Below are 21,707 nucleotides of genomic sequence, written 5' to 3' on the forward strand. Positions count from 1 at the left end.
TTGGCCAGGATGGAGGCTGAAGGTAACCCCTTTAATGGGATAAAATGGGCCATTTTGGAGAAGAGGTCCACAATCACCAGGATAGTGTTGTATCCATAGCAAGGAGGCAGGCCTGTAATAAAGTCCAGCGACAAGGTGTGCCAAGGTGCCGGTGGGATGTCCAAGGGTTGTAAAAGGCCGGCTTGTCTTTTCTTTTGACCTTTATTTTGGGCGCAAACTCCGCAGGACATCACAAAGGATTTTATATCCTTTCGCCAGGAGGGCCACCAGAATTGCCTTTTGATCTTTTCTTCAGTTTTAGCAATACCAGGATGTCCTTCCATTAATGTATCATGATACTGGGCAATAACGAGTTCTTGCAATTCCTTATGAGGCAGAAATAATCGCCCCTGGAAGTAGGGTAGATCATTATTGACGGAAAAGTGTGAACCCTTTTGACTCCATTCTTTCAAGGCTGTAGGGTCTAAAAGTTGTTTAACTCTAGTTTGAATGTCCTCAATAGTTTGTAAAGAGGTCAACCCCAAAATTCTCTGTTCAGGTATAATCGGTACTGGTTCTAAGCTTGAATTTGTTTCTCCCATCCCAATCCGGGATAAAGCATCCGCTTTGCCATTCTTGCAGCCAGGGCGGTATGTGATTACAAAATCAAACTCCGCAAAGAATAAAGCCCATCGGAGTTGACGTGATGATTGAGCTTTGGCCGTTTTTAAATATTGCAAATTTCTGTGATCTGTAATCACTGTGATGGTGTGTCTTGCGCCGAGAAGGTAATGATGCCAAGCCTTGAAGGCGGACTTAATAGCTAATAACTCCTTGTCGGTGATTGCATAATTAACTTCAGGAGCCGAGAATTTTCTGGACCAAAACGCTACAGGGTGCAATTGGTTAGTTATAGGATCCCTTTGAGACAGGACAGCTCCCATGGCTAAACTGGATGCGTCGGTTTCAACAATGTAAGGGAGATCTGGGCGCGGATGTTTCAGTACAGGTGCGGAGGTGAATTTAGTTTTTAGTTCTTGAAAGGCCTGTTCTGCCTCATTAGTCCATTCGAAGCGTTTATTTTTCCGTAAGAGTGCAGTGATGGGTTGAACCACCCGAGAAAATTCCGGGATAAATCTTCGATAAAAATTGGCAAAACCAAGCATGCTCTGAACTCCCTTCACAGAGCTAGGAGATGGCCATTTGAGGATGGCGTCCACTTTTCGTGAGTCCATTCGGACTCCCTTTGGTGTCAGGATGAATCCAAGAAACTCGACTTCAGTGGCATGAAAAACACATTTTTCGAGTTTTGCAAACAGTTTGTGCTGGCGCAATTTCTCAAGAACTGCCTTGACATGTTTTCTGTGATCGGATTCCGAAGAGGAGTACATGTAGAATGAGGAGTAGAATGTCGTCGATATATCCGATGACACAAACATCGATAAGTTCCCGAAGAACATCATTCATAAAGTATTGAAAGGCAGCAGGTGCGTTGCACAATCCGAAAGGCATCACCTGGTATTCGAAGAGTCCATTTTTGGTGCGGAAAGCAGTCTTCCATTCGTCGCCTTCTTTTACACGCACCAGGTGATAAGCTCCCCGAAGATCTAACTTTGTGTATATACAAGCATCTTTTACCTGGTCGAGAAGTTCAGGGATCAGGGGCAGAGGATAACGATTCTTTTAATCGTTATTTGATTTAGGGCGCGGTAGTCAATACAAGTTCTAAGGTCGCCTTCTTTTTTCGGCACGAAGAACAGAGCTGAGGAAACAGGAGACTTTGACGGGCGAATAAAACCATTGGCAAGGTACTGATCTAAATACTGTCGCAAATGAAGATTCTCAGGTTCAGTAAGGGCATAGATCCTACTACAAGGCAGTTGAGCATTGGGTACCAGATCGATTTGACAATCGTACCACCGGTGGGGAGGTAACGTGTTGGCCTGTTCTTTTTGGAAAACGTCTTGGAATTCTTGGTACTCAGGCGGTAGTTGTATTGTGGCGGAGGTTACTGTGGCCAGGCCCATGTTTGGATTTCTTGGATAGCAAGTTTGTGTACAATCAGGAAAGGTTATTCTCTTTGCTCGCCAGTCAATTCGAGGATTATGTGTTTCTAACCAAGGAATTCCTAGAATTACTTGAAACTGTGGGGCCTTGATTACGTCAAGCACAATAGCTTCCCGATGTCCATCCTGACTCACTAGTGTCATTTCTGTAGTAGAATGTGTTACCGGCCCTGAGGCAATTTCGGTTCCATCAACTGTGGTAATGACATCCTTGTTGGTTTTCGGACGGAGAGGGAGATTAATCCTGGAGGCCAATTCACAATCAACATAGTTTCTGATAGCTCCACTGTCGATGTATGCCTTTATAGCATGCAACCGCCGAGGCTGTCTCGGATCAACGAGGACCATTGGCATGTTGAAATGCAAGGTCAAAGAGTTTGTTTTCAAGCTCGGCAAGCGGACCTCTACGCTTGTCGGGCTTGGTCGTTTCCCAAATCAGGTTCCGTTAGATTGTTGTCAGTGGCTCCAACCACCTTCTTGGGTGGTTTTACCGGACAATCTCGTAAAAAGTGGCCAGAAGCCCCGCAATGAAGACATAATTGCTTCTGCCGCCTTCTTTCTCGTTCCTTCTGAGTTAACGGTCCTTTAACTCCACCGATTTGCATAGGTTCTGAAACGTCGGTACCCTTGGGGTTAGCGTGAGTTTTGATCAACACTCGGGTTTCAAACTTAGACCGTTCTGCTTTTCTATCCTGAAGTCTGTGATCAAGTTGGACCACTAATTCTATGTATTCCGCGCAGGCTTGGGGCGGATTTACAATTTGAGCTAGAACGTCTTTAAGTTCTCCGCGCAGGCCTCGATGAAATAATGTGATCCTTTTATTTTCTGGCCACCCTGTTTCCACAATCAACCTATTAAAGGTGGCGATGTAGGATAAGAGATCCTGGTTACCTTGTCGTAAGGATAGCAGTTTGTTGTCCAGGGCCTGTCCCTGGGAGTGTCGAGCGAATAATCTTTCCATGCTTGCCTGGAAGCCTTGAAAATCCTGGAGAATTGGGTCATCTTGACTTACCAAAGGAACTGACCAATCGGCAGCACAGCCGCTGAGATAAGTTAATACAAAAGCTACCTTGGTTTGGTCATTAGGGAAGGCTCCAGGTCTGCATAGAAAGTGTAAGCGACATTGGTTCATGAAAACGGCATATTCCTTGGGGTCCCCAGCAAAACGTTCAGGCGGGGCCAGAGGCATATTTCCAGGTAGATTGATTTGTACTGGGTTATTCGAAACCACTGGAGTGGGATTACCCCCGGAACCAGGTAACGGAGTTTGTCCTGCCTGACCTTGCAACAGCTGTTTGGCCAGGTCATCAGTTCGTTCCTTGGATAGGATCAGTTCTCGCCTGAGAGCGTTAGTCTCCTGGCGGGCGGAATGTACTTATGCCCGTAATTCCCCCAAAAGTTGGGCCAGCTGGTCTCTCTCGGAAGTATCCATAGCGCCCTGGTAGGAAATTGTAGGTAGGCTTCGCGTTCTGTAACGCTCACCTGACTCCCACGGAGGCGCTGGCCTGGTTTGGATTGCTGTGGCCTCTTCTAGGGTGATGCGCAGGACTCGGAAGATGGAATGGACCGGACCCCCAAATCTGGCTTGTCTGGCTCGTAGAAATATCCTTCTTAGGGTCTGAAAGGACGACCTCTCCATCCTGCTTCTGATGCAGGGGCGCGTTGTTATCCAGTTACTTCACTGGATCTCGGATTGGTGAGAGTTCAAGTTCGCTTGACTTTTCCGGTAAGGTATCGTAAGAATTCTGTTGCAAGTTCAAGCTTTAAATAACCATTGTCTGTTTTCTCTATTTCAGGTGCTGAATGAAGATTCCGAGTTAGGGAATGGAACCGGTAAAGGAAACTTCTGGTGAGTTTTTGATGAGTGGTTCCTCTAGTGTTCTTGCATTAATGCACTAATGCTTGTGTCTTTTTCCCCTTAGGGGCCGGGGTTCGGAAATGCCGAAGATACGGTGCCGACCCGAAGTGAGAAGAGATGTCCCAGTAAATATCAGGTAAGTCTTTGATGAGCGTTCCGCTAATGTCCTTGCATTCGCTCACTAATGCTAATGTCTTTTTCCCCTTAGGGGCCGGGGTTCGGAAATGCCGAAGAAACGGCGCTGACCCGAAGTGAAGAGGGATCGACCCAACAGGTAAGTCTTATGGTGGAAATTAAGCCTTTCTTATTCTCTTCCCTAGCTCACCTTTGTTCTTGTCTTTTTCTCCTTTAGGCGCTGAAATGCGGCGGAAGATCCAGATGGTCGCTGATGGGCAAGAAGGTGCCTAGTAAAGGTGAGTGGAATGCTGCGCTGCAGCGAGCTATGCGATGTGCTTTTAAAAATGAATGTCTTCCCTTTAGGATCGTCGGCGAGATGACTCTGGAATGCGGATTAAGCAGGTAATGTCTCTTCTTTCTCCTGTTCTCCTCTCTTCTCCCTTTACAGGTGTTCCAGAATGCTGTTGGGCGTGGCTGGAGTCTGGATGCAGGAGCAGACACGGTGAGCGTCCAGCTGCTAGGTGCAGAACAACGCGAAGCGTGAGTTGCTGCTTGGGCGTGGCTTAAATAGCCTTCAAAGTAGTTCCAGGTATGTATTCTTCCTCCGGCCACACCCGTGTGGTAAAATAGTCCCATAGGTAAAATAGTCCCATTCAGGCCTCTAGGTGGCCTGGATGTTGCAGCACGGTCTGCATCAGGTAAGTTCACACCAAGCACTTCTTAACACAAAGTCATCCTTTATGAGCCTGGCGCCTATGGCGCCTGGACTGTTGTCCAACATGAGCCTGGCGCCAAAGGCGCCAGGACTGAGTCCAAAGGGCCCCTACCTGGGGCCGCTGGGATGCCCCTTGGGAACATGATGTCTGCCTCTGGGGTTGCTGAGCCCAGTCTGGCTCCTTGGGGGTAGGCATCAGGACATCATCGTAACCATAGCGGTGACATAAGCATTGGGTAGCATCCATCTTTTCTTTGCATTATCTATCCATCAACCTTCATCATACAAACTTGCTAAACCCTCAGCCCATTGCTTAAGCTCTTCTGAAGTGGCATCAGCTTGTATGCTTTTTATAGAATCAATTCCTTCATTTATTATACAAGTATTGGTGACTTCTTTTGTTACATACATTTCAGAATACAAATCGGTCACAGTCTGTTTGGCTATCCTGTCAGCAAAAGTGTTTCCTCTCCCCACATCATCTGTTACTTTCTGGTGTGCTGTGCACTTCATTATTGCTAGTTGAGTAGGAAGCGTAAGTGCTGAGAGTAGCCGAACTATTAAAGTGCCATGTTGAATCTTGTATCCATGTGAGGCCAAGAAACCTCTTTCTGCCCATAATCTACCGAAGTTGTTAACCACCCCCAAAGGCATACTGGCTGTCTGTAAATATATTCACACTAAGCCCTTCGGAAAGTTCACAAGCTCGAGTCAATGTGATAATCTCTGAGGCCTGCGCGGAGTTATGCAGAATTCTTTTGGTTTCCACAATAGTGCTTAATGTAGTGATGGCATAGCAGCACTGGATGTACCATTCGGAAGTTTGAAGCAGGAGTCATCGCAAAACAGCTCCCCTTGTGGATCTTTTAGCGGTGTATCATTTAAGTCAATTCTGCCTTTTGTCTCTTGCTCTGTGGTATAGAGGCAGTCAGGTGACATCTTGTCACTGCAAGCAATTTCTTGCGGAAGAGGAAATAGTTTGGCCGGATTTAATGTGCAACAACTCTTAATTTGGATATGCGGTGCAAATAGAATCAGCTCGTATCTTGTTAATCGTGCTGATGTGAGATGTTGCATTTGCGTTCTGTTTAATAGAACGTCTACAGAGTGGGGTACCATCACGGTTAAAGAGTAACCTAAAACCATACCCTCACTTTGTTTTACAGATGCAGCGGCAGCAGCAACAGCTCTCAAACATCTCGGCAAAGCGCATGCAACAGGGTCAAGCGTGGAGGAAAAATAAGCACACAGTCTATTCTTCCCTCCATGCTCCTGGGTCAACACAGCCAAAGCGCATCCATCACATTCATGAACATACAACACGAAGGCCTTTTCATAATTTGGTGTGCCCAAAACGGTGCTGAACACAATGCAGCCTTGAGCACATCAAAAGCTTTCTGGCAATCCAAGTTCCACGGTAAAGGCAAAGAAATGCCCTTCTTTGTCAATGCCAGCATTGGTTTTTATCATTAATGAGAAATTAGGGATCCACTGTCTACAGTACAAAGCCATGCCTATCAAAGCTCTGACTTCCTTCTGTGTATTTGGAACAGACATGCTAGAGATGCTTTTTATCCGTTCAGGTGTCAGTCTTCTTCCCTCCTTCGACAGGAGGTAGCCTAAATAGGTGACCGCCTGTTGACAATATTAAAACTTTTTTAGTGAAGCCTTATGCCCAGGGTCTGCTAGATGAGTAGCAACAACAGAGTGCCATCCTTGCAAGCAACTTCAGAATCTGCAGCTAAAAGTAAATCATCCACATACTGTACCAACGTGCAAGTAGAAGGTAACTCAAGTGTATCAAGCTGTTCCTTCAATGCTCTACTATAGAGCCTTGCGCTCCCAGTGTGCACGAGTAAATGTAAACGAGCGTCCTCCTAAGGTGAATGCAAACAAATATCTACTGTCAACATGTACAGGAATACTAAAGAAAGCATTCTTTAAATCCACAACACTAAAATGAGTAGCCGAAGCTGGAATCATTGTCAATATTGTAGTTATATCAGGTACAATCGGAAACTGTGGGGCCGCAAACTTGTTGATGGTGCGCAAGTCAATAATAAGGAATCACATTATCCACTTTCTTATACACAGGGAAAATCTGACTATTACACACACGCCCTGCAATTTCCTCAATCACACCAATGTGTACAAGATCAGAGACAATACTCTTCAAAGCCTGCTCACTTTCAACTGAAATCTTATATTGCGGAATACGTGGTAGTTTAACACCTGGTTTCAACACAATTTTAACTGGTTCAATTTGTAAATTGCCAACGTCATTGTCATTAACTGCCCATAGACATGTCAGAACCTTATCTAATTTAGATGGGAAAGGTCTAGACAAAAACTGTGAGACAGAAGTTTGTGGAGTCGAAATCGTTGAATGCACTCCATCCAGAGAACAGTAAATTATGGCATTCAATTATTTTAGCAAATTTAACCCCAAGAAATTTTCACCACAATCTGTCATCAAAAGAAATGGACACAAATCAGTAAATGGCTCCAGTGCAATAGGGACCGGCTGAGAGACTGGACTAACCACTGGTGTACCAGAAAACCCTACAGAAATGTTGTTCTGCCCTGACAGAGGACTATCCAGAACCCGTGAATGATCAATGGAACACTTCTGTGCTCCTGTATCTATCAAAAATAGATGCTTCCTATTCCCCACCTGCATCTCAACGTAGGGCCCTTTCTGATCGACGGGAATAAGTACTGGTTCCAGACTCTGCTTTGGGCTGTCCAAACGGAACAGTATGTCACCAATGCGAGCTCCTCAGAGAAATAAGCAGTCAAAGGATTATCAAAAATGTTCCCACTATTGACACCATGTTGCTGAATATCCTGTGAAGATGACTGTTGGTTCTGAGTGAACTGACTTCTGTCAGGACCCCCTATCCCAGGACGGCCCCTGGATCATCTACCCATGGCACCATATGTGCTATTTAACCTCTGCTGAAGGGTCGGGCATTGTGCTTGCCAATGACCTTCCTGTCTACAATATGCACATTAGTTCATGTGTTCAGGACCCAGTTGCACATTACTATGTGGTGTAAATTGACCTCTAAACTGTGTATTCCCACCTCTGGCCCCTCTAACAATCTGTTGCAGTAGCACATTAGTTTTCAAGTCTCCCTTCTTCTTTTCTGTCCTCTCTTTTCAGTATTGACTATATTTTCATAATACTGAGCCATGTGCAATACTTCGGACTGCGATTTAGCTTGCCAGGCGCTTTCAGAAGTCATAATTTGTGATTCGATATCAGGCAACAATCCACACACAGATTTGTCTACAACCAGCCTTTTTCCTGACTCTGTACTTAAGTCCTGACCACTAAAATCTGAAAACACTTGTTCCAATCAATTACAAAATTCAGTAGCGCCCTCATATTTCCCCTGGATGCAAGCGTAAGCTTGTCCCAAAATATTCTTTTCTCTGGAAACAAAGTTTTCAACTTAGTTACTATTCTGTCTGGCAGTGTCAATATCACCTGTGGCGGTTTCTCACCAGCCTTCCTTTCTCCATCTATCCGTACCAAGTTAACCCATGTATCTCCCATCCCTGCCTCATCATCTATAGTTCTAATCTGTTTCCATAAATCAGCATGTAGGATCACAAGGAACATCAAATCTATATCACCCAGTATGAAAACTGATGAATGCAAGACAGATTCAATTTCTATATAAAATCCTGTTGGATTCTTCCTAATATCTGGAATTGTTTGTCTAATGGTACTCAATTCCTGTAAGACATAGTGTGCTTCAATAGTAGTGGCTGGTTTGCCTGCCACGGTATCAGCTGCAATTTCTACTTTGGGAACAAATGTCGGAGGAACCTCCCTCTTTGGCAATTGTAAAGTAGGCAATTCTGAATGTTTATTAAGCAACAAAGTTAAATCTAGCTACAAAGTAGTCAAAGCAGTATCGGGTGAAAATGCTCTCTTATAAATGACCATCAAATCTGCAGGACAACAAAACTTTCTCTTCATAAACTCATCTTGTAGATACTCAACCATCACCTGTAACACTTTCCTTTGCATAGCCGGAGCATACTGACTAAACGTGTCATGCACTTCAATGGGAGAAATTGAAACATCCGAAATCCATCTAGAGTGTCTCGTGTGCAAATGCGCAATTCTTCACTCACTGGTTTCAGTGAAGGAAGAAACTGCTTCTGCACATATGAGGCTTCTAATCTATTACTATCCAATTCATCTTTCTGTAACCGATCTAGCTCCCTTTTAAACTCAAATACCTTCTCAACATGCTCATGTACTTTCTCCGCAGTGTCTCTTGAGTGGACAAGGCCATTCAAACCCTGCAACCCCTGTGGGACATTCATGTCCGTCAAATCACTCCAAAAATCAGCTAAATGCATTCCCATCCCCTCTATCAAAATAGCCTGTTTGGAAATACTTTCTTGATCAGAAATCACAACTAAAACAGCTGATTCTTCGCCTTCTTCTATATATTTCTTAGCCCATGCATACAATTCTCTTTTTCTAGCTTTGGATACTGCGCTACGAGTCACTATTCTTGAATCAGCACACGCTCCTTCAATCACTGCAAGTGGATCAGAACCACTTAGAAAAAGAAATTCAGGCAAATCATGTTCAATAGGTAGTGGAGACACTACCGCTGGCGGTGGAGATGGAATTAAGGGAACGGTAACTATCGCTAAGGGTTGAGGTGCAGAAGGGGGGACAACAAGAGGAAGAGGAGCAACGACTGGAGGAGGAGCAACAATGGGATGAACAGGGATAACAGGAATAACAACGGGAGCAGGTGCAACAGCGGGAAGAGGTAAAACAACAGGGAGAGTCACATAGGGAGGTGGTGCAGTACCAACAGTCCTACGCTCATTTAATAGCTTATCGGTTAGTTTGTCTGAGGCATGAAAGTCTTGAGACGGATATATTTTCTGAACCCAAGTTGAAAAGCCCTATCCATACTTCTAATAGATTTCGACTGTTTCTGTTGATCATACAATAATGCCTTTTCTGAGTTAGACATATGTCTACGTGCATGTTTCTCTTTACTCTTAGGTTGCTGCATAGCTTCCTTTCTCCAATTCCTAATTACATCAAATGCTGCAGGCCTGGCCTTTTTCTTTAACAATATAGACTCTAAATACTCTATACGGGCAATTTCAAAACTACCATGAACTGGCCACTGAAAGTCGAAAGCATGGCTAGTTTGTCTGGGCCAAATATCGTTGAATGCTATACTACCAAGGCTGTACTTACAGTACATAGTACATGCCGGCGACCCCTCCGGTGGCGCCCGTTGGCCATATTTCAAAGATTGTCTGTCTCTGCAGAGTAAACCCCTGAAACAAGCAGACAATTTCCCAGGCACATCAGATCACTGGTGTTACCTGCCATCGTTTGAACCCGCAGGTGCAAATCTACAACCAAATATCAGGATACTTAGGAATCGGGGCCCGACTCACCTGATTACAAAGTACAAAGGAGGTCCGATCGGATTACAAAGGATCGACATGGCTGGCGATTTTGGCAAAAATACCCACCTCGATATGGGGACCCTCGTCAAGATGTCCTCTCGAACCGCTTGCTCAGGGATCATATCGTGGAGTACTGTCGAGGTGCTGCATCTCATACAAAAAGGGGCCCCTTTCTCACGCTCCAATCCCGGTCCGGTAGCCGCGTCCTTGATTAGCGAGGTGACATCAATCTTGAGGGTGCCCATTCGGGTGCCATCTGATAGATCAGCAAGGAATGTTGAGGCTTAATACCACCAAAAATTGAATCCGCCAGTCACGAAGTCAAAGTTATGAATATAACTTTATTCTGTACAGTTTCAAATATCAAAGCAGATAGCTATTTGGCTCCAAAGCACCTCACAGTGTGTACCAGCAGACACTGTGAGAGGAGTGAGTGCTGGTCATCACAAATCATGCAGTATTTATACACAATCCTGGTCATAGGTCAGCCCTTCTCAAAGCTAATAAGTTACAAATTTGGGTTTGTGCCCAGTTCACATAACAAATATAACAATATTAGTATATATATTTTTTACATGTTCTCCTATCCTTGAAGATTCAATGGTGGTGTTAGTTCTCCAGCTTAGGTTGATCCTAGTTTCAAGAAACAAATTCAATAGTTTTATTGCTAAGGCACATAGTTTTAGTTTGTCTACCATTCAGTTCTGATGTTTGTATATGGCTGATGCTATTGATGCAGGCAACACTTTGAATTGAAGTTAACTGTAGCTCCAAGGTTCCTTGAACATGCTGGCAAACTTTGTTGTATTCAGCTGTGTAGATCTTTCCTTGTTTTTTTGAGCTTCAGGATAAGTCCTGTTCCAAGAAATGCACAAAGGATTTCTTCCAAAACTCACAGCATTAGTTACTTTGCATTGTATGTCACTGTTTGAGGGAGGATGAGTCTGTAGACATAGATAACACTTTGAATGAGAGTTCATTCTGACTACAAGGTCTCTTTGCACAGAACAAATAGTCTGCTCTTGACAGCTCTAGTGTTGACATAGGCTGAAAGGTCAGTCTGCTCTGGCAGCTGAAAACATGGTTAATCATTTCCGAACAGAGAGCAAGAGTCAGAATCAAAATGGCAGATGTTTTCCAAAATGGCAGCAAAGTCAATTCTGTCTAGGTCTAGTTAAGCGTAGGTTTTTGATACAAATGCGAAATGGCTTAGGCCACTGTTTATAATCAGGCAGTAGTTACGCGAATATGGTTTAACAAAGTGCTGGGAAGCCCGGAGGCAGTGTGAGAGCAACAGGACATGCAGGAGCCTGGGCCCGAGTTCAGAGGGTGACCAGGAGACCAGTGCGCTGAGCAGTCAGGTGCATCAGCAGGGGAGAGGAAGAGAGAAAGTGGAAGCGAAAAAAGGAAGGTCTTGAGTTGCTTGCGTATCCAGAGGTGGTTCTGCTCAAGTTTGAGAGAGGCAGGGAGGCTGTTCCAGAGGGAAACCCCAGCCGAGGAGATAGATCTGCCCCCAACTCTCTGCTTGGAGAAGCATCTGACCCTCAGAGAGTTGGAAGGGAAAGTTGGAGGTGGAGCTGTCCCAGTCCCTAGAAAGCCTTGTGGACATTGCAGAGTATCTTGAAGTTGATCCTTGCAGCCAAGGGGAGCCAGTGAAGAGATTTCAGAGCTGGAGAGATACGATCCCTGGGCTTGAGGCCAAGGACAAGTCTTGCAGTCCTGTTCTGGATAAGTTGTAAATGTCGAAGAGTAGAGGCAGGAAGATTTAAAAAGAGGCTTTTGCAATAGTCCAGCCTAGAGAGGACCAGGGCTCTGGAGACAGTGGGCTTCTGGGGGAAAGTGAGAAAAGGAAGAATACCTCTGAGGAGGTGCAGCTGGTTGTTTGACTTCTTAGAGATGCCACAGATGTGAGGAGAGATGGGTAGGGTGGAGTCGAAGATGACACCAAGGTTCCTAGCCTCACAGGAAGGAGCAGGAAGAGGGCCCAGAGTGAGTGGCTAGAGAGAGAGAGGAAAGGATGGAGCTGGTGTCTCAATGAGGAGGATCTCAGTTGTACTGGCATTCAGGCAGAGATCATTGGCGGCAAACTATTCCTGAATTGCAGCCACACAGTTTGGTATGAGAGAAGAGGCAGAAGTGGCTGAGGGGAGCCTGAAAGAGAGCTGAGTGTTATCCGCATAACATTGGAATTTGGAGCAAAAAGTGGCGATGCAGTGGGCAAGAGGTGCCAGGTTATGGTTGAAGAGCCAGGGAGAGAGGTTAGACCCCTAGGGAACACCACAAGTAGAGAGAGAGATAGAAGAGAGGAAAGGCCCCAGTTGGACCTAAGAGCGGAGGTCGGTGAGAAAGGATGTCAACCAGGCCAGGGCCTGATCAGTAATAACAAGGTTGTCCTGGAGATGACTGAGCAGAATGGCATGGTTGACCGTGTCAAAAAGAGAGGATAGTTCAAGGAAAATATCCCTTGTTCTACGGTTCTTTTTTTTTTACTTTTCTTTTGCTGTCTGATCCTCTTTTGTTATATTCCTTGTCCTAGAATTTTTTTGTTTGTTTTGCTTCCCGATCGCCTTTTTATATATTCCTTTTTGTATGATGTTTTTGTTTGTTTTGCTGCCTGATAGTCTTTTGATATAAGCCATGTTGTATGATTTTTTTGGTGCTTTCTTTTCCTGACCGATGCTCTTTTAATATATTCCTTCATCTGGGTTTTTTTTTGTTTGTTTTGGTTTGCTGCCTGATTGTCTTTGATATGCTATGATATTTTATTTGTATCGCACTCGTACACAAGTGTTTCAGAGCGCAAAGGAGGGGAACAAGTGAGAACAAAAAAACACGTTCTAGTTCTTGTTATATGATTTTTTATGTGCTTTTTCTGCTGCCTGGTCCTTTTTTGATATTTGTTTTGCTGCCTGATGGTCATTTGATATATCCCTTGTTCTAGGATGTATTTGTTTGTTTTGATTTGCTCCTGATGGTCTTTTGATATATCTATCCCTTGTTCTAGTCTAGGATTTTTTTGTTTCTTTTGGTTTGCTGCCCGATCGTATTTTGATATATCCCTTCTTCTAGGCTTTTTTAGTTTGCTTTTTTTTTGCTGCTTGGGCTTTTTTTGATATGTTGATATATACCTTGTTTTAGGATTTGTGTGTGCTTTTTTGCTGCCTGGTCCGCTTTTGATATATCGTTTGTTCTAGGATTTTTTGTTTGTTTAGTTTTGCTGGCTGGTGCTCTTTTGATATATCCCTAGTTCTAGGATGTTTTTGTTTGTTTTGCTTTGCTGCCTGGTGGCCTTTTGATAAATCCCTTGTTCTAGGATTTTTTGTATTTGTATTGTTTTGCTGCTTGATGGTCTTTTGATATATCCCTTGTTGTAGAATTTTTTTCTTTGTTTTGTTTTGCCGACTGATGGTCTTTTCATATATATCCCTTGCTCTAGGATGTTTTTGTTCCTTTTGTTTTGTTGCCCGATCGTCTTTTCATATATCTCTTCTTCTAGGATTTTGAGTGTGCTTTTTTTTTTTGCTGTTGGTCATTTTTTGATATGTTGATATGTTCCTTACTTTAGGATTTTTTGTGTGCTTTGTTGCTGCCTGGCCCTCTTTTGATATATCCTTTGTTCTAGCATTTTTTTGTCTTTGTTTTATTTTGCTGCCTAGTGCTCTTTTGATATATCCCTTGTTTTACTTTCGTTTGAACAGAAGTCGAAGCTACCAGGGGAACCTCAGAAGTCATCAGGGATGCACTAGCGGTGTGTGAGAGAAGTATTGGAAGAATTGCCGTATGTTAGGGGTTAAGTGCCTTCCTTTTTTCCCTGACTATGAGACGATTTGCAAACTTCACACCGCGGTATTAGTAATCGAACCAGCTGATGGTGACATTTCCGTGAGATGTGTGATTGATGGCGTGTGCTTTTCGACACTTCAAGTCTGTATGCCATCATTATATGCTACATTCTGCCTGAAATATCTTGAACACAATTCAAGTCATCCTTTAACCGTTTGCCACTAAAATGCTAAATTCCCTGCAAAGGAAGCATATGCTATTTAGCATTTCTGATTCAATTATTTGTACTTTCAGTGCCTTTTTTCATGTGCTATTTCATGTAGCAGATTGGGCCAAATAATTCAAATTCAGTAGAACGTGTCACATGCATGGGTTTCAGTGTGACTGCGCTAGCAAAACTCATATATTTTGTACAACAGGGGCTTGGCTAACCACAGCAAGCTGAAATATGTTCCTAAAACCACTACGGGTGTTAGCTTGCCCTATCATAAATAGGAGGCTTTCAGTTATCGCTGGGTGGGCGCGAACCTCGTGCAAGCCAAAGATCAGATGGCTTACGAGTTTCCGAAGGCTGGGATATTGTACTGCGCCGACTGCTCTGCGCGTGCTCTCAAATGTAACAGATGGGGCGATTATGCGCGCCTCCAAAAACACTTCACTTTTTAATGAATTATTGACAGAGAAGTGGAAGGGTGATATGGCCTCAGTGCCACTTCCATGAACACTTTTATATTTAAAGGATTTACATTTCCATTACATCTGCTAATGGTATTCTCCAATCAGCCTTTGGCCAGCCGTTCCTGAGCGCAAACACGATAAGGAGTGGCAGAGTGGCGGGCGTTTGATCACCTGCCGTCGTTGCTGCCTGCAGTAAGCGAATGCATTGTTCCTCGTGGAGCTGTATTTGCTGCGAAGGACTAGGCCTGTCTGTAACTTTCACCAGCGAAAAGCCACCCTGCTTGCCATTCAAATAACCTAGATGTTACTATACCGCATTCGCCAATACTTTTTGAACATATAACACTCGAGAGAAGTAAATGAGACATGAGGGCCTTTTGAAAACCGTGCAGTGGCAGAGTCACGCAAGCTAAAAAGAGGGGATTGGAAACAACAGCATGCCTGCACAATTAACTAATGGACAGTCAATTCACCTAGCTTTCAATCGACTGGTTTCAACCCATGGCTCCCAAATCATGTGTTGGTTGGATCATTTCTATATCAGTGTCAGCTGTAACTTATCAACCAGCAGGGAGCTGAAACACTAAATGCCAAAGTAATTTATTGGAGCATACAAGAAAAAAATCCTATAGGCACAAGGAGATACTGTACATAAAAGAAGGTTAAGGGTTGCCCCTTAATTTACGATAAGTGCTCGTTAGGCCCAATGAACAAATTGCATTAAGTATTTCACAATTTCACAATAGTGTAAACTGTTGTGCTACTAAATCATCCAAAACTGTAAATCATCACTCTTTATGGGGTGACACAATATTTATTTCTTCATAAAAGGCATTGCAGCTCCAACAGGTGTCTTAAAAAGCCAATGCATTTCGGACACAAGTGCACCTTCAGGGCTAAACACTAATATGCGTGTTCAAATAACATCCAAATCCAAAAAGTAACACAATAACATAAAAGTCATGTAGACACCATACATGAAAATGAATACACAAATACGTACCCAATGTTTATGATCAAATAAGAAACAGAACCAAACAACAAGAAAATGAAACCAAAATTAATCATTATGATCATTAGTTACTACATTCCTTAATTATCACATTGAAAGCAGTGTTTTTACCTGGGTCAGTTCATCCTGAAAACTGGATGGAGGGGCATAATGAATAAAAGGGTTCTACATGGATATCTGTGGGAACACATGGTTGCAATCAGTTAAAATGCCTGATGTAATTCCTTAAGGGTATCACAACGCCATGGCATGGCTTACCTTAATATCCAGATCTAGAAGAAACTTGTAGAATCTATAAAATATACCACAACCGCCTAGCTAGCGCAGCCGCAGCCTTACATGCTGTATGTTGTGGCGGGCGCCGCAACATCACGCGTAGCAGTACATCATGATGTCACTGACGCCTCGCCTCCCGAGCGGCCCATGTAAACAGACCGCTCGGGAGGAACAGCAAACATGTAGGAGTCATTTGATGGAGGTGGCTGATAAAGATGTTGCAAAACATGCACAAATCATTGGAAGGAATCCAAGAATGATTGTAGTAAATACATATGCGCAATGATCCAAGTACGGATGTGCTGAACAGTGATTGTGGTGCTACACATGTGAGCAATGATGTTCAGTAGGGCTGAAATAGCTTAAAATGGACAATAAGTAGTATCCCATGACCAGGGACCCAACTGTGTGCGGGTGCCATTAGCCATGGCCCTGTCCAATAGTGATGAAATGTAAACGTGCATTCAAATCTGCACACATTATATGTGCATACATCAATCAATGTAACATTTTGTGGATACCTCTGTCGAGGGAACCATGGCTCACACTCTGATGGTGTTCATACAGCAATACACCAACTGATAATACAGGCTGAAACAATCTGCATAGATCTCTGTATTCAGTTCATGAACATAACATGTAGTGCATGTGAAATCACTCCAAATAGAATAGATTAGTGCATGGTCTCTGTCCATCTATCAATGGCTCACAATATGATTAGGTAATAAAGCGGCCCAAAAATGGGCTGAATTTAGAATGTAGGTGAAGGGGTGGAAAATACAACTATATGTAGCACATGTAATTCATCTCTTCATTGATGCCTCCAGGGGACAAGGTATCAAGACGTTCGATCCAGAACGTTTCTCTGAAATCTAACCTCAATGTCAGATCTTCGTGGGTATCTTGTCTTACAATGACATCCACCACTTGAAAGGATATTTGGGATATGTCATGCTTTTTTTGCACCAGTGTCTGGCTACTGCCAAATTCATATTTTTATTTCTAATGCAGGACCGGTGCTCGTTCTACTTCCATTTTGCTTGTCTTTTGGATTGTCCAATGTAACAAATACCACATGGGCATTTAATGGCATAAATGATGTTAGTGGTGTCCCATGTAGCGAAGCTGCAGATTTTGATTTTCTCACCTGAAAGTGGGCGATTGATGGTATTGCCTTAGTGATAAATCCACAATTGCTACAGTGTAGGCATGGATAAGTGCCAGTGTGGTAGAGAGGGATCTTTTCTTCTCCGGTCTGGTTTTGACCAGTTGATACCTAAGGTTAGTACTTCTTTTATATGCAAATGTGGGTGGTTCATGAACCAAATGTTCCACCCTCGAGTCACCGGTCAGAGTTCTCCAGTTCTTTCTTATTATAGCTTTTATGTGTCTCATATGTTCTGGTGAATTTAGAGTGCATCAACATCTTCATGTTAAAAAACACTGGGGTTGAACCTCATGAGATTCATCACATTTGCTGTTTAAATACGACGTTTAGCCATGCCAAAGGGAGCAGTGTTGTAAATAGTGCTGTCATCAACTCCCACCCATCTTGGTCATCTTTCAGAACCCCCCTAACAATATTGACAAGCTTTTAGACAACAAAAAAACTGCTCCAGGTATCCCACCTCACAGTTCCTCTGAGAGAAAGTGGTCACAGCACTGCACTTGGGCAGGGCCAGTTCACTGAACTGAATCGCTCTCCAGATGAAAGCCTCAGCCTCTGCTTCCAGGCAGTGTCATTGTTTCAGTATTGTGTGCTGTAGATGGTCACAGTGACAATTCTTAATTGACAAGTGATGCATGAGCAAATCCCATGAGGCATGCTGCCGCTAGTGTTGTGAAGCACAATCCCTTTGACCGTGGCTAGAGAAAGTACTAGACTCTTGCTGTTGGGCCGCTGTGCCCGCCCTCGTTTATACCAGGCATGGTGAACCTAATCTCACACTAGGTTGCTGGCCTTCTAATTCTTTCCAATCACTGTGATGGGAAGGCAGCCACGCAATAATTACACTCAGGCACACATTAGATTAGTTTCAGCTGCCATCATTCGTTTAGCTTTCATCTGGGCGAGGAGAAGGTAGATTTCACAGATCTCCTCTGAACTCATTTCCATCACAGGGACACAAACCCAACAGGCGATGTGCTGGCCTACACCTTCATACTAACTAGCAGTGAGATGCAGTTAAATGCCATGTCACCATGTTCATCTTAGTCAATACTTCACGTGAAACATGAGATAGTGGTGGGGCTCCCTTGTAAAAACCATCATCATGGCCCAACACCATTTCCTAGCACAAAAACATCAAAACCAAACACTCAGTCTCATCATATGCAACTCAAGCTAAGGTGGCATTAATATCCTTCCAACCATAATATACTAAAATGAGCATGTGTGGTCCACAAACAAGTTACCATAGAGGAATAATCTTGATTCCACATACAAACTAATCCACAAGCCACCAGTGAAAGTGCAGCTCTGCTCAACACTGTAGAATACAGTATTTTCCCCCCTCTCTTTACTGCATTAATCCCCTCCTACCACCTCTACTCCATGCAACATTCTCTAGGGACACTTTCATCATACTCACCTCTGATAACCATGGAAACATCCTCACCTACCTTCAAAGTGGGATAAGAAGATTCCATCACTGGAATTTCCATCGTGGGAGAATTCATCAAATCTTTTCCATCGCATTTTTCCACAAATGTATGTGGGAGGTGGGAAATGATAAAGTTAGGGGGACGCGGGGGATGTGGGGGCATGGAGAAGCTGCCCTCGAAAGACATTTGTGGTACAATGTCCTATAAAAAAAAGATATTAGATGAATTCTCCCACAATGGAAAATTATCGATGGAATCACCTAGAAGCCTTTAAAGTCACCACAACATCTTGCAAACCACGATTATCGTGTCACTTCCCAGGGAAACACGCAGGCCATTGCTCAACAACATGAATAACTCCTCCAAAGAAGGATCTTCCCATCATCACTGAGAGCAGGTCAAATCCATCCACTCCTTAAACAACGTATCAATTACGCCCACATTTAATTGGCGAGCTTCGGAGGAAAGTGATTGCTCAATGAATTCTGCCTGAAGTCGACCAAGACAGCCCGTCACTTCCCTCTTAGACAGGTTTCTGCCCAGATGCTGTACTTCAATTAGTTGCCTTACACAGTATAAATAGTGGAGACCCCTGTTTTCCCATCCTTGTTGACTTTTCACCATTTTTCGACACAGCCAGCTCCCTGTCCTTTTTTTTACACCTCATTTGCCCTCATTACAACCCAGGCGGTAAGTATCGAACATTACCGCCATGGCGTAATTTACGTTTACGCCCTGGCCCCATGTCGTAAAGTGCGGCACATTCCGACCCATCGCGCACGAGCATTACGCCATGGCGGTAATGTAAAGTACGCAATGCCGTAAATGACCCCAAAATGGCCCCTTCCGGCATCGTACGCCGCGCAAGGTGCACTTCCGCCACCCATCATAGCGGTCACCGCAATTAGCGGTCACCGTAATTAGCGGTGACCGTAATTAGCAGTGACCGTAAATAAGCGGAACCGGAAGTAGCGTCATCGCGGCAGAACGGGAAAGAGCACGGCGGCCATCTTTAAAAACACAATCCATTGCCATCCTCCCCAACCACTCCACATCCGAACCTGAGACCTGTCATAACCCATTACCCACCCATTTACCAACTTGAAAATGCCAAAAGCTGTCAAAAAAGCCTGCGATCGGCAGCGCCAGGACCGCTTCTCTCGTGAGGAACTCACCATGCTTGCGGAGACCCTCCAGGACAATGCTGCGGTGGTCTTCACCACGCAAATGACCAGGCCGGCAATTGCCAAGAAGAAGGCCATATGGGCCCTGGTGGCAGAGTGTGTCAGTGCGGTGGGAACCGTACCCCGCAACGCACAGCAGTGTAGAAAGCGGTGGGACGACCTGAGGCTCCGCGTCAGGAGCATCCTCTTGGCGAATAGGAACCTGGCCACGGCAACCGGGGGAGGATCTGATTCACCCATCAAATTGCAAGCCTGGGAGGAAACCTGTGCCTCCACTATTGGAATGGAGAGCATAGAAGGAGTAGGAGGGATGGAGAGAGGAGCCCCGACATCAGGAGATGCAGGTAGGTGGCTCAAATCAAGCCATGCAAAATTCACCAAAGTCCAATCATGTGAAGTACAATGTTGCCCCATAGTGCAAATGCAACACAGCAGCAGGAGACTGCCCACAGACACATCTAATCTCCACCCTGTACACATGCAGCATGCACACCCTAACTGCCGGCACCCACATACCTCCATGCTACTTCCACACAAAAGGCAGACAACCTGTATGCCCCTGCCTCAAATGTGCTGCATGTACTAACTGATAAGATGCCATTCGTCACAATGCAGGCCCAATGTCCGCTGACCCATCAATAACACTATCGCTCCTTTGCTCCACCACAGGCTCAGATTCAGACCCTTAGGATGAGGACACCACTGCCTCCACAGCCACCAAGAGGGCCAGGACAACTGTGCCAAGACCGCAAGCCTCCACCTCTGCCGTCCCGATGAAAACACCACAGCAGCCACAATCCCTGCCAGGGAAAGAGGACAGGGCACTGACAGCCACCACAACTGTCACCACAGAATCAGCAGCAGCAGCGCACATTACACAAATCGTGCCCACCGAAGGGACAGGCTCTGCTGCAAGCAGCACTCTTGGCGAAATCGCTGCCATTGCAGCCTCCTCCGATAGTGAAGCTGGGATCATTGAGGGGATTGAGGATGCAAGCCCCACTGCCCACCTACATTCCCCCTACATATCCCTAAGCAGCCTGCATGCGGATGCCACACAGGGGCAGGTAGAGGACGAGGATTGGCCAGCCACCCCATCCCCGCTGCCGGAGGTGAGCAGCCCAATGGGTATGCCAATGCCATCAGTCATGAGCCAGAGGAATGAACAGACCCTGGATGAGATTGTCACCCGGCAGCAGCAACTATCCTCGCTCCTCAATGAGCACGTTGCAGAGTGTGGGGGGGCAAAGGATGCAATGGAGAGATGTGCAGACAGAGTCATGGCTGCCATTGAGTCCTCCACGAAGGACATCAGCACAGAACTCGCCGCTGTGCGGCACGTAATCTCAGAACTGGTGCAGACCATTCGGGACATGCGTCCAAATGTGCATGCAGGAACCTCCTCGTCAACCAGCTCGGCAAAGAGCAGCCCCATCCGACGATCAGGGAGGAACCTGCGCAGCACGGGCAGGGGTGCCCCGGGGGCATGGGGAGGGGACTGTCATTAGTGGCTGGACAGTGGAGAATTACTACATCACACACTGCTGCACAGACTCACTCACACCTTTGTAGGGATTCCAGGGGGGAGGGGGGAGTGGGTGTGTTGGGGTGTTTAGTGGGGAGGGGGGAGTGGGTGTGTCATACCTTTTCACAATCATAATACACTTTTTCATTTAGCACAAATCAAATGTGTGGACATTGCTCATTGCGTATGTGTGCTTTATTGTTGTACAGTTCACAGTGTGTATGTCCCAGACACACACGGTGCCCCAAGTGCCGTCTCCATGTTACACCCACACGCCGTGTGTGCTAGAAGCATTGGTCAATGAGATTCTGACGCATTTCACGCCCCTCCTGTGCATCGCTGCCTCCTTGAGGTGCTGCCCCATCCCCACCCTCATCATCCTCATCGTCAGGTGGTTGCAGTTCTGCGTCAGGGGGCAGGGGCACATTTCGTCTGACGCACAT

Source organism: Ambystoma mexicanum, chromosome 4p (assembly GCF_040938575.1).
Source record: "Ambystoma mexicanum isolate Mex_15411 chromosome 4p, UKY_AmexF1_1, whole genome shotgun sequence".
Classification (NCBI taxonomy): domain Eukaryota; kingdom Metazoa; phylum Chordata; class Amphibia; order Caudata; family Ambystomatidae; genus Ambystoma; species Ambystoma mexicanum.